Genomic DNA, 12,859 nt, shown 5'->3' with positions numbered 1-12,859 from the left:
TGAAGATGTGGGGGAGGGGGGGAATCCCATGACAGATGTGGAGAGAGGGGATGTAACGGATCATCCGGCACCCCAACTGGGTACCTCCGTTGACAGATGCTCCTGGTGCTTCCTGTGGGCTCCAAGCACTCCACCCTGGACCTATGACAAGGCTCCAGGTTCCAGTAGGTGAACCTCTCTTTCCCCAGAGAGTGAAGCAGGAACAGGAACAAACTCTTATAAGAGCTCAGTGATTATCCAAGGGAGTATGAAGAGCACAGCAATCCCTTGTAGCAGATTCCCCCAATAAGAGACAGGACTCAAGGTTTAATGGTACAGCTGCTCTTTTATACAGTTTTCCCCCACAAGGGGAATGTAATGGGGGGAGCCTTGTAATTGGGAGAGCCTTGTAATGGGGAGACCCTTATAATGGGGAGAGCCTTGTAATGGGGAGACCCTTATAATGGGGAGGGTCTTGTAATGGGGGGACCCTTGTAATTGGGAGAGCCTTGTAATGGTGAGAGCCTTGTATTGGGGGAGACCCTTGTAATGGTGAGAGCATTGTAATGTGGAGACCCTTGTAATTGGGAGAGCCTTTTAATGGGGAGATCCTTGTAATGGGGAGACCCTTTTATTGGGGAGAGCCTTGTAATGGGGAGACACTTGTAATGGGGAGAACCTTGTAATGGGGAGAGCCTTGTAATGGGGGGACCCTTGTAACTGGGAGAGCCTTGTAATGAGGAGACCCTTGTAATTGGGAGAGCCTTGTAATGGGGGGAGCCTTGTAATGGGGAGAACCTTGTAATGGGGGAGACCCTTGTAATTGGGAGAACCTTGTAATGGGGAGATCCTTGTAATTGGGAGATCCTTGTAATTGGGAGAGCCTTGTAATGGGGGGAGCCTTGTAATGGGGGGAGCCTTGTAATGGGGAGAACCTTGTAATAGGTGGAACCTTGTAATGGGGGGAGCCGTGTAATGGGGAGAAGCTTGTAATGGGGGGAGCCTTGTAATGAGGAGACCCTTGTAATGGGGAGAACCTTGTAATGGGGGGAGCCTTGTAATGGGGGGAGCCTTGTAATGAGGAGAACCTTGTAATGGGGAGAGCCTTGTAATCGGGAGAGCCCTGTAATGGGGAGACCCTTGTAATGAGGAGACCCTTGTAATGGGGGGAGCCTTGTAATGGGGAGAACCTTGTAATGGGGGAGCCCTGTAATGGGTAGAACCTTGTAATGGGGGGAGCCGTGTAATGGGGGAACCTTGTAATGGGGGGAGCCGTGTAATGGGGGGAACCTTGTAATGGGGAGAGCCTTGTAATGGGGGGGCCATGTAATGGGGAGAGCAATGTAATGGGGGGGGCATGTAATGGGGGGAGCCATGTAATGGGGAGAACCTTGTAATGGGGAGACCCTTGTAATGGGGAGAACCTTGTAAAGGGGAGTCTTGTAATGGGGAGACCCTTGTAATGGGGGAGCCGTGTAATGGGGGGAGCCTTGTAATGGGGAGAGCGGTGTAATGGGGAGAGCCGTGTAATGGGGGAGCCATCTAATGGGGGGAGCCGTGTAATGGGGAGACCCTTGTAATGAGGAGAACCTTGAAATGGGGAGACCCTTGTAATGGGGAGAGCCGTGTAATGGGGGAGCCATTGAATGGGGAGACCGTTGTAATGGGGAGAGCCTTGTACTGGGGAGAGCCATGTAATGGGGAGAGCCGTGTAATGGGGGAGCCATGTAATGGGGGGAGCCATGTAATAGGGGGGAGCCTTGTAATGGGGGAGCCTTGTAATGGGGGAGCCTTGTAATGGGGGGAGCCATGTAATGGGGGAGCCTTGTAATGGGGAGAGCCTTGTAATGGGGGGAGCCTTGTAATGGGGAGAGCCTTGTAATGGGGGGAGCCTTGTAATGGGGAGAGCCTTGTAATGGGGAGAGCCTTGTAATCGGGAGAGCCTTGTAATGGGGAGACCCTTGTAATGGGGGGAGCCTTGTAATGGGAAGTGCCTTGTAATCGGGAGAGCCTTGTAATGGGGAGACCCTTGTAATGGGGAGAACCTTGTAATGGGGGAGCCCTGTAATGGGTAGAACCTTGTAATGGGGGGAGCCGTGTAATGGGGGGAACCTTGTAATGGGGGGGAGCCTTGTAATGGGGGAGAGCCTTGTAATGGGGGGGCCATGTAATGGGGGGAGCCATGTAATAGGGGGGAGCCTTGTAATGGGGGGAGCCTTGTAATGGGGGAGCCTTGTAATGGGGGGGTCCTTGTAATGGGGGGAGCCATGTAATGGGGAGAGCCTTGTAATGGGGGGAGCCTTGTAATGGGGGATACATGTAATGGGGAGAGCCTTGTAATGGGGGGAGCCTTGTAATGGGGGGGGGGTCCTTGTAATGGGGGGAGCCTTGTAATGGGGGGGGGTCCTTGTAATGGGGGGAGCCTTGTAATGGGGGGGTCCTTGTAATAGGGGGGAGCCATGTAATGGGGGGGGTCCTTGTAATGGGGGGAGCCTTGTAATGGGGGGGTCCTTGTAATAGGGGGGAGCCGTGTAATGGGGGAGCCTTGTAATGGGGGGAGCCATGTAATAGGGGGGTGCCTTGTAATGGGGAGAGCCGTGTAATGGGGGGAGCCTTGTAATGGGGGGGTCCTTGTAATGGGGGGAGCCATGTAATGTGGAGAGCCTTGTAATGGGGGGAGCCTTGTAATAGGGGGGAGCCATGTAATGGGGGGGTCCTTGTAATGGGGGGAGCCTTGTAATGGGGGGGTCCTTGTAATAGGGGGGAGCCGTGTAATGGGGGAGCCTTGTAATGGGGGGAGCCATGTAATAGGGGGGTGCCTTGTAATGGGGAGAGCCGTGTAATGGGGGGAGCCTTGTAATGGGGGGGTCCTTGTAATGGGGGGAGCCATGTAATGTGGAGAGCCTTGTAATGGGGGGAGCCTTGTAATGGGGGGAGCCATGTAATGGGGAGAGCCTTGTAATGGGGGGAGCCTTGTAATGTGGAGAGCCTTGTAATGGGGGGAGCCTTGTAATGGGGGGAGCCATGTAATGGGGAGAGCCTTGTAATGGGGGGAGCCTTGTAATGGGGGAGCCTTGTAATGGGGGGGTCCTTGTAATGGGGGGAGCCATGTAATGTGGAGAGCCTTGTAATGGGGGGAGCCTTGTAATGGGGGGAGCCATGTAATGGGGAGAGCCTTGTAATGGGGGGAGCCTTGTAATGGGGGAGCCTTGTAATGGGGGGGTCCTTGTAATGGGGGGAGCCTTGTAATGGGGGGAGCCTTGTAATGGGGGGGTCCTTGTAATAGGGGGGAGCCATGTAATGGGGGGGGGGGTCCTTGTAATAGGGGGAGCCGTGTAATGGGGGAGCCTTGTAATGGGGGGAGCCTTGTAATGGGGGGTGCCGTGTAATGGGGGAGCCATGTAATGGGAGGAGCCTTGTAATGGGGGGAGCCATGTAATGGGGGAGCCTTGTAATGGGGGGAGCCTTGTATAGGGGAGACCCTCCATTGACACACCAAGGCTGGAGGAGTAAATCCCTGGAAGATGTAGTACCGCCACTGGCCGATAGATGGCAGCAGCATTCACAGCGCAGAGCCGCCAGCAGAGGCCGCCCGTCCTTTCCAATCAACACGGAGCGGCCCGTTGGCTATTTTGACAGAACGCCGACTCCTCCCACCGCCGCATCTCTATGGTGACCTGCAGGAGCCGCTCCGTCTGCCACCCTCAACTCTATGGTGAGCCGAGCCTGACAGCGCCGAGCCCAGGTGACAACAATGTGTACAATGTATATACAATGTGTCATGTGTGTGCTCTGTCTATATACAATGTCTGTGAGGTGTATACAATGTATATACAGTGTCTGTGAGGTGTATACAATGTATATACAGTGTCTGTGGGGTGTATACAATGTATATACAATGTCTGTGGGGTGTATACAATGTATATACAATGTCTGTGAGGTGTATACAATGTATATACAATGTCTGTGAGGTGTATACAATGTATATACAATGTCTGTGAGGTGTATACAATGTATATACAATGTCTGTGAGGTGTATACAATGTATATACAATGTCTGTGAGGTGTATACAATGTATATACAGTGTCTGTGGGGTGTATACAATGTATATACAGTGTCTGTGGGATGTATACAATGTATATACAATGTCTGTGAGGTGTATACAATGTATATACAGTGTCTGTGAGGTGTATACAATGTATATACGGTGTCTGTGGGGTGTATACAATGTATATACAGTGTCTGTGGGATGTATACAATGTATATACAATGTCTGTGAGGTGTATACAATGTATATACAGTGTCTGTGAGGTGTATACAATGTATATACGGTGTCTGTGGGGTGTATACAATGTATATACGGTGTCTGTGGGGTGTATACAATGTATATACGGTGTCTGTGGGGTGTATACAATGTATATACAGTGTCTGTGGGGTGTATACAATGTATATACAGTGTCTGTGGGGTGTATACAATGTATATACAGTGTCTGTGAGGTGTATACAATGTATATACAATGTCTGTGGGGTGTATACAATGTATATACAGTGTCTGTGGGGTGTATACAATGTATATACAATGTCTGTGGGGTGTATACAATGTATATACAGTGTCTGTGGGGTGTATACAATGTATATACGGTGTCTGTGGGGTGTATACAATGTATATACAATGTCTGTGAGGTGTATACAATGTATATACAATGTCTGTGGGGTGTATACAATGTATATACAATGTCTGTGGGGTGTATACAATGTATATACAATGTCTGTGAGGTGTATACAATGTATATACAATGTCTGTGAGGTGTATACAATGTATATACGGTGTCTGTGGGGTGTATACAATGTATATACAATGTCTGTGAGGTGTATACAATGTATATACAGTGTCTGTGGGGTGTAAAAATACGGAACGCTGTGATTTAAGGGGAGGGGGGGCTGTGATTTAAGAGGTGCTATGATTTAAAGGGGTGGGGGCTGTGATTGCTGGATGTTCTGGGATTTAAGGGAGGCTGTTATTTAGGGGGGGGGGTTGTGATTGCTAGGGGCACTGTGATTTAAGGGGGGCTTTAGATGCTGGGGGTGGGGCATTGTGATTTCTGGGGGGCACTGTAAATTTAGAGGGGGCTGTGATTGCGGAGGGTGGGGGGGGGGGTGAGGTGTGATTGCTGGGGGTGCTGTGATTTAAGGTGGGGGGCTGAGGACACTGTGGCACTGCTGTACAGGTGGTGGGTATGACTGTAATGTAAAGGGGGCTGTGATGTGGAGGGGGGGGGGGGCTGAGGACACTGGTGTACAGAGGGGACTGTGATGTGGAGGGGGGGGGGGGGACTGAGGACACTGGTATACAGAGGTGACTGTGATGTGGAGGGGGACTGAGGACACTGGTGTACAGAGGGGACTGTGATGTGGAGGGGGGCTGAGGACACTGGTGTACAGAGGGGGCTGTGATGTGAAGGGGGCTGAGGACACTGGTGTACAGAGGGGACTGTGATGTGGAGGGGGGCTGAGGACACTGGTGTACAGAGGGGGCTGTGATGTGAAGGGGGCTGAGGACACTGGTGTACAGAGGGGGCTGTGATGTGCAGGGGGGCTGAGGACACTGGTGTACGGAGGGGGCTGTGATGTGGAGGGGAGCTGAGGACACTGGTGTACAGAGGGGGCTGTGATGCGGAAGGGGGGCTGAGGACACTGGTGTACAGAGGGGACTGTGATGTGGAGGGGGGCTGAGGACACTGGTGTACAGAGGGGACTGTGATCTGGAGGGGGGTAGGGGACACTGGTGTACAGAGGGGGCTGTGATGTGGAAGGGGGGCAGGGGACACTGGTGTACAGAGGGGACTGTGATGTGGAGGGGGCTGAGGACACTGGTGTACAGAGGGGGCTGTGATGTGGAGGGGGGCTGAGGACACTGGTGTACAGAGGGGGCTGTGATCTGGGGGGGGAGTGGACACTGGTGTACAGAGGGGACTGTGATGTGGAGGGGGGCTGAGGACACTGGTGTACAGAGGGGACTGTGATGTGGAGGGGGGCTGAGGACACTGGTGTACAGAGGGGACTGTGATGTGGAGGGGGGCTGAGGACACTGGTGTACAGAGGGGGCTGTGATGTGGAGGGGGGCTGAGGACACTGGTGTACAGAGGGGGCTGTGATGTGCAGGGGGGCTGAGGACACTGGTGTACAGAGGGGACTGTGATGTGGAGGGGGGCTGAGGACACTGGTGTACAGAGGGGACTGTGATGTGGAGGGGGGCTGAGGACACTGGTATACAGAGGGGACTGTGATGTGGAGGGGGACTGAGGACACTGGTATACAGAGGGGACTGTGATCTGGAGGGGGGGGCTGAGGACACTGGTGTATAGAGGGTGCTGTGATGTGGAAGGGAGATGGGGACACTGGTGTACATGGGGGGGGGGGTAATGTGGAGGGGGGCTGAGGACACTGGTGTACAGAGGGGGCTGTGATGTGGAGGGGGGCTGAGGACACTTGTGTATGGGGGGGGTGATGTAGATGATGGCTGAGGACACTGGTGTACAGAGGGGACTGTGATGTGGAGGGGGGCTGAGGACACTGGTATACAGAGGGGACTGTGATGTGGAGGGGGACTGAGGACACTGGTATACAGAGGGGACTGTGATCTGGAGGGGGGGGCTGAGGACACTGGTGTATAGAGGGTGCTGTGATGTGGAAGGGAGATGGGGACACTGGTGTACATGGGGGGGGTAATGTGGAGGGGGGCTGAGGACACTGGTGTACAGAGGGGGCTGTGATGTGGAGGGGGGCTGAGGACACTTGTGTATGGGGGGGGGTGATGTAGATGATGGCTGAGGACACTGGTGTACAGGGGAGGGGGGGGTGATGTGGAGGGGGGGCTGAGGACACTGGTGTACTGAAAGGAGTGTGATCTGGAGGGGGGCAGGGGACACTGGTGTACGGGCGGGGGACTGTGATGTGGAAGGGGGGCTGAGGACACTGGTGTACAGGGGAGGGGGGTGTTGTGGAGGGGGGCTGAGGACACGGGTGTACAGAGGAGGGCTGAGGACACTGGTGTATGGGGGGGGGGGGGGTGATGTAGATGGGGGCTGAGGACACTGGTGTACAGAGGGGACTGTGATCTGGAGGGGGGCAGGGGCACTGGTGTACGGGGGGGGGAATGTGATGTGGAAGGGGGGCTGTGGACACTGTGATATACAGGAGGGGCGGTGATTGGGAAGGGGGGCTGAGGACACTGTGATATACGGGGGGGGGGTGGAGATGCGGAAGGGGGGGGCGGAGGACACTGTGATATACAGGGGGTGGAGATGCGGAAGGGGGGGGGGGGCGGAGGACACTGTGATATACAGGAGGGTGGAGATGCGGAAGGGGGGGGGGCGGAGGACACTGTGATATACAGGAGGGTGGAGATGCGGAAGGGGGGGGCGGAGGACACTGTGATATACAGGAGGGTGAAGATGCTGAAGGGGGGGGGCGGAGGACACTGTGATACACGGGGGGGGGTGATGCGGAAGGGGGGCTGAGGACACTGTGATATACGGGGGGCGGAGATGTGGAAGGGGGGCCGAGGACACTGTGATATACAGGGGGGGGCGGTGATGCGGAAGGGGGGGCGAGGACACTGTGATATACGGGGGGGCGGGGATATGGAAGGGGGGCCGAGGACACTGTGATATACAGGGGGGGGCGGTGATGCGGAAGGGGGGCCGAGGACACTGTGATATACAGGGGGGGCGGTGATGAGGAAGGGGGGCCGAGGACGATGTGATATACAGGGGGGGCGGTGATGAGGAAGGGGGGCCGAGGACGATGTGATATACAGGGGGGGGCGATGATGTGGAAGGGGGGCTGAGGACACTGTGATATACAGGGGGGGGGCGATGATGTGGAAGGGGGGCCGAGGACACTGTGATATACAGGGGGGGGGCGGTGATGCGGAAGAGGGGCGAAGGACACTGTGATATACAGGGGGGGCGGTGATGTGGAGGGGGGCAGAGGATACTGTGATATACAGGGGGGGCGGTGATGTGGAGGGGGGGCCGAGGACACTGTGATATATACGGGGGGGCGATGATGTGGAAGGGGGGCCGAGGACACTGTGATATATAGGGGGGGGCGATGATGTGGAAGGGGGGCTGAAGACACTGTGATATACAGGGGGGGGCGGTGATGCGGAAGGGGGGCTGAGGACGCTGTGATATACAGGGGGGTCGGTGATGCGGAAGGGGGGCTGAGGACGCTGTGATATACAGGGGGGTCGGTGATGCGGAAGGGGGGCTGAGGACACTGTGATATATAGGGGGGGGGGCGATGATGTGGAAGGGGGGCTGAGGACGCTGTGATATACAGGGGGGTCGGTGATGCGGAAGGGGGGCCGAGGACACTGTGATATATAGGGGGGGGATGATGCGGAAGGGGGGCTGAGTACGCTGTGATATACAGGGGGGTCGGTGATGCGGAAGGGGGGCCAAGGACACTGTGATATATAGGGGGGGGGCGATGATGCGGAAGGGGGGCTGAGGACGATGTGATATACAGGGGGGGCCGTGATGCGGAAGGGGGGCCGAGGACACTGTGATATAAAGGGGGGGCGGTGATGTGGAAGGGGGGCCGAGGATGATGTGATATACAGGGGGGGCGGTGATGTGGAAGGGGGGCCGAGGACGATGTGATATACAGGGGGGGCGGTGATGTGGAAGGGGGGCTGAGGACAGAGGGAGTCGTTGATCCCTGTGAGAGGTAATAAACACCTGGAAGGGGGACACTGACACTTCCTGTATCTGATGACAGGTCCTCCTTGATGCCCCTCCCTCTCTCTGTTCTGATAGTTTGGGTGTTGATCTCCGCTCCCCCCCTATGGTCCCTCTCGGATGTTCTGATCCCTCCCCCCTCTCGGTGGACTCTGCTATTTTTATCTGGTGATCTATTTGCAGCCTGGTGGTCCCAGGACTCTTGAGACATGGCAGCTGTGCGGGGGTCCTCCGCTCATTCCACCCGGGGGGGGGGGGGGGGTTGGGGTCACGTGACGCGTCCGCTGAGCTCCTGATCCTATCTGCACCATTCATTCATCAATCATTGTTTATAAACATTGATCAGACGGGAGATAGAGAGATACAAAGTAACATTGTTTATAAACATTGATCAGACGGGAGATAGAGAGATACAAAGTAACATTGTTTATAAACATTGATCAGACAGGAGATAGAGAGATACAAAGTAACATTGTTTATAAACATTGATCAGACGGGAGATAGAGAGATACAAAGTAACATTGTTTATAAACATTGATCAGACGGGAGATAGAGAGATACAAAGTAACATTGTTTATAAACATTGATCAGACGGGAGATAGAGAGATACAAAGTAACATTGTTTATAAACATTGATCAGACGGGAGATAGAGAGATACAAAGTAACATTGTTTATAAACATTGATCAGACGGGAGATAGAGAGATACAAAGTATACAGAAGTGTTCTCCTCCCGGTATGATGTGATCCTCTGTGTGGGGGGAGGGATTGGCACCGTGTTGTGGGCACTGCGCCCCGCACCCGCTGTCCTGCCAGCTGAGGGGACTCGCGGACCTCAGACAAGGAGGACATTATTCTCGGCCGATCTTCATCATTTCCCGCACCGTCTGATGTCTGCGTTGTCATGGAGAACCAATCAGGACGCAGAAAGAGAAACTGATGAGTTGCTATGGACAGCCTGGACAGTTGATGCTTCGGCACAGAGGAGGCTGGGTGTGGGTGGCGTCCTAGTTTTGGGGATCCCCCCCCCCCCCAGTGTGCTCACCCATTTCCCGTCATTCTCGGGGCGGATCGCAGGGTGAGCCGGGTGATGATAGGAAGTGATTTTACTGACGAGTCTTCCTGTCCGGCTTCCTGTTTTCTGCTCTCTTCACTTTCCCTCTCTGTACCCGGCGTGAGTTCCTCCACCATCCCTCCACCTCACCCGCTTCCATCGTCCCTCCACCATCCCTCCACCATCCCTCCACCTCAGCTGCTTCCATCGGAGCTTCCTGGGTGCTCGCCTGTCCCTGCCCGTCCTGACCCACCGACCAAGGACTGGACAAGTCCCGGGTACCTGAGATGACGACAAGACCCTCAGGTCTGTACCCCCGCTGTGCCCATTATGAGGGGTTCCCACCATCCCTGTGCTGAGTTCCCGGGTCTGTACACCCGCTGTACCCATTATGAGGGGTTCCCACCATCCCTGTGCCCATTATGAGGGGTTCCCACCATCCCTGTGCTGAGTTCCCAGCTTCTGTACCCACGCGGTGCCCATTATGAGGGGTTCCCACCATCCCTGTGCTGAGTTCCCGGGTCTGTACCCCCGCTGTGCCCATTATGAGGGGTTCCCACCATCCCTGTGCTGAGTGAGAAGAAGAGTGACTGAGCGATGAGCTGACTATCCAATCTTACAGTGTGGGGAGGAGGGGGGAGGGGAGGGGGGAGATCTGTAAGTGAAAGTGAAACTAAAACAGAGAAAAGTCAGTCGGTGAATTAATTTTCTTTCCTTTCTCCCTCTGGACCATCCTCTCCTCCTCCACCCTCCCCCTGTCCGTAGGACCCCCAAAATGAAGACTCTTCCTGTCCGGCACATGGGGGGACCCCACCTCATCGGGAGCCCATGACTTCCATTCTCAGCAGCTTGGGTGAGTCGGATCTTCTTACTTCATCATCATCATCATCATCATCATCATCTGCGGCTTCCACTCTCTGATCTTATCATAGAATATAATAATAATATAATATACAGTATTTAATTAATAGAAAATGATAATTATAAAATAGAATATATATAATATAAAAATATTCTATTTTATGTTATTTATTATTATTATTATTTATTATTTATATATGTATATATAATTAATATGAATTAATATTTATTTTATTATTTAATATAGCAGAATTTATTAGAATAAAATTTAATATAACATTTATTATACAGTATTTCATTTATTTTAATATATAATTTTTATATTATATATATATATATATATATATATATATATATATATATATATATATATATATATATATATATGATGTGTGTGTGTGTATATATATATATATATATGGTGTGTGTGTGTGTGTGTGTATATATATATATATATATACAGTATCTCATAAAAGTAAGTACACCCTCCCATTCTATCTTTTCATGTGACAACACTGAAGAAATGAGACTTTGCTACAATGTAAAGTAGTGAGTGTACAGCTTGTATAACAGTGTAAATTTACTGTCCCCTCAAAATAACTCAACACAGCCATTAATGTCTAAACTGCTGGCAACAAAAGTCAGTACACCCCTAAGTGACAATGTCCAAATTGGACCCAATTAGCCATTTTCCCTCCCCGGTGTCATGTGACTCGTTAGTGTTACAAGGTCTCAGGTGTGAATGGGGGCAGGTGTGTTACATTTGGTGTTATCGCTCTCACTCTCTCATACTGGTCACTGGAAGTTCAACATGGCTCCTCATGGCAAAGAACTCTCTGAGGATCTGAGAAAAAGAATTGTTGCTCTACATAAAGATGGCCTAGGCTATAAGAAGATTGCCAAGACCCTGAAACTGAGCTGCAGCACGGTGGCCAAGACCATACAGCAGTTTAACAGGACGGGTTCCACTCAGAACAGGCCTCACCATGGTCCACCAAAGAAGTTGAGTGCCGTGCTCAGCGTCATATCCAGAGGTTGTCTTTGGGAAATAGACGTATGAGTGCTGCCAGCATTGCTGTAGAGGTTGAAGGGGTGGGGGAGGGGTCAGCCTGTCAGTGCTCAGACCATACGACGCACACTGCATCAAATTGGTCTGCATGGCTGTCATCCCAGAAGGAAGCCTCTTCTAAAGATGATGGATTATGCTGGAAGACCCATCCACGACCCATTTTCAATGCCCTGGCTGAGGGAAGGAGGTTATCACCCAAGATTTGATGGGACATGGCCCCGTCCATCGTCCCTTTGATGCAGAGAAGTTGTCCCCTTAGCAGAAAAACACCCCCAAAGCCTAATGTTTCCACTTCCATGTGTGATGGTGAGGATGGGGGTCATAGGCAGCATTCCTCCTCCTCCTCCAAACACGATGATTTGAGTTGATGCTAAAGACCTCAATTTTGGTTTCATCTGACCACAACACTTTCACCCAGTTCTCCTCTGAATCATTCAGATGTTCATTAGCAGACATCAGACGGGCTGTACATGGGATTTCCTGAGCAGGGGGACCTTGCCGGTGCTGCAGGATTTCAGTCCTCCATGGGGTAGTGTGTTACCAATTGTTTTCTTGGTGACGATGGTCCCAGCTGAGATCATTGAGAAGATTCTCCTGTGTAGTTCTGGGCTGATTCCTCACCGTTCTCCATCATCATTGAACCTCCACGAGGTGAAATCTTCCATGGAGCCCCAGACTGAGGGAGACTGACAGTTATTTTCTGTTATTCGTTGTCACCCTCTCACCAAGCTGCTTGGCGATGGTCTTGTAGCCATTCCAGCCTTGTGTAGGTCTCCAATCTTCTCCCTGACATCCTTGGACAGCTCTTTGGTCTTGGCCATGGTGGGGAGATTGGAATCTGATTGGTTGATTCTGTGGACAGGTGTCTTCTATACAGGGAACAAGCTGAGATTAGGAGCACTCCCTATAAGAGAATCCTCCTAATCTCAGCTTGTCACCTGTATAGAAGACACCTGGGAGCCAGAAATCTTGCTGATTGGTCGGGGATCAAATACTTATTTCACTCATTATAATGAAAATCAATTTATAACTTTATTGAAATGCGTTTTTCTGGATATTTTTGTTGTTATTCCGTCTCTCACTGGTAAAATAAACCGACCAATAAAATGATAGACTGATCGTTTCTCTGTCAGTGGGCAAATCTACAAA

General features: G+C 52.3%; 1 protein-coding gene across 3 annotated transcripts in view; it reads left to right on the top strand.

Moving 5' to 3' along the window:
* Positions 1-3,681: 3,681 nt before the first annotated feature.
* Positions 3,682-12,859, top strand: part of DENND4B (DENN domain containing 4B) — a 40,138-nt gene continuing 30,960 nt past the window's right edge. For all 3 annotated transcript variants that reach the window (XM_082275144.1, XM_082275143.1, XM_082275142.1), the window contains exons 1-2: positions 3,682-3,724; positions 10,546-10,633. The gene's annotated coding sequence lies outside the window, so the exon portion shown is untranslated. The remainder of the gene's footprint in view (positions 3,725-10,545; positions 10,634-12,859) is intronic.

This window comes from Pelophylax lessonae (assembly GCF_965119305.1).
Source record: "Pelophylax lessonae genome assembly, chromosome: 13".
In the NCBI taxonomy this organism is placed as follows: domain Eukaryota; kingdom Metazoa; phylum Chordata; class Amphibia; order Anura; family Ranidae; genus Pelophylax; species Pelophylax lessonae.
This window is presented reverse-complemented; position numbering and strand designations above follow the sequence as displayed.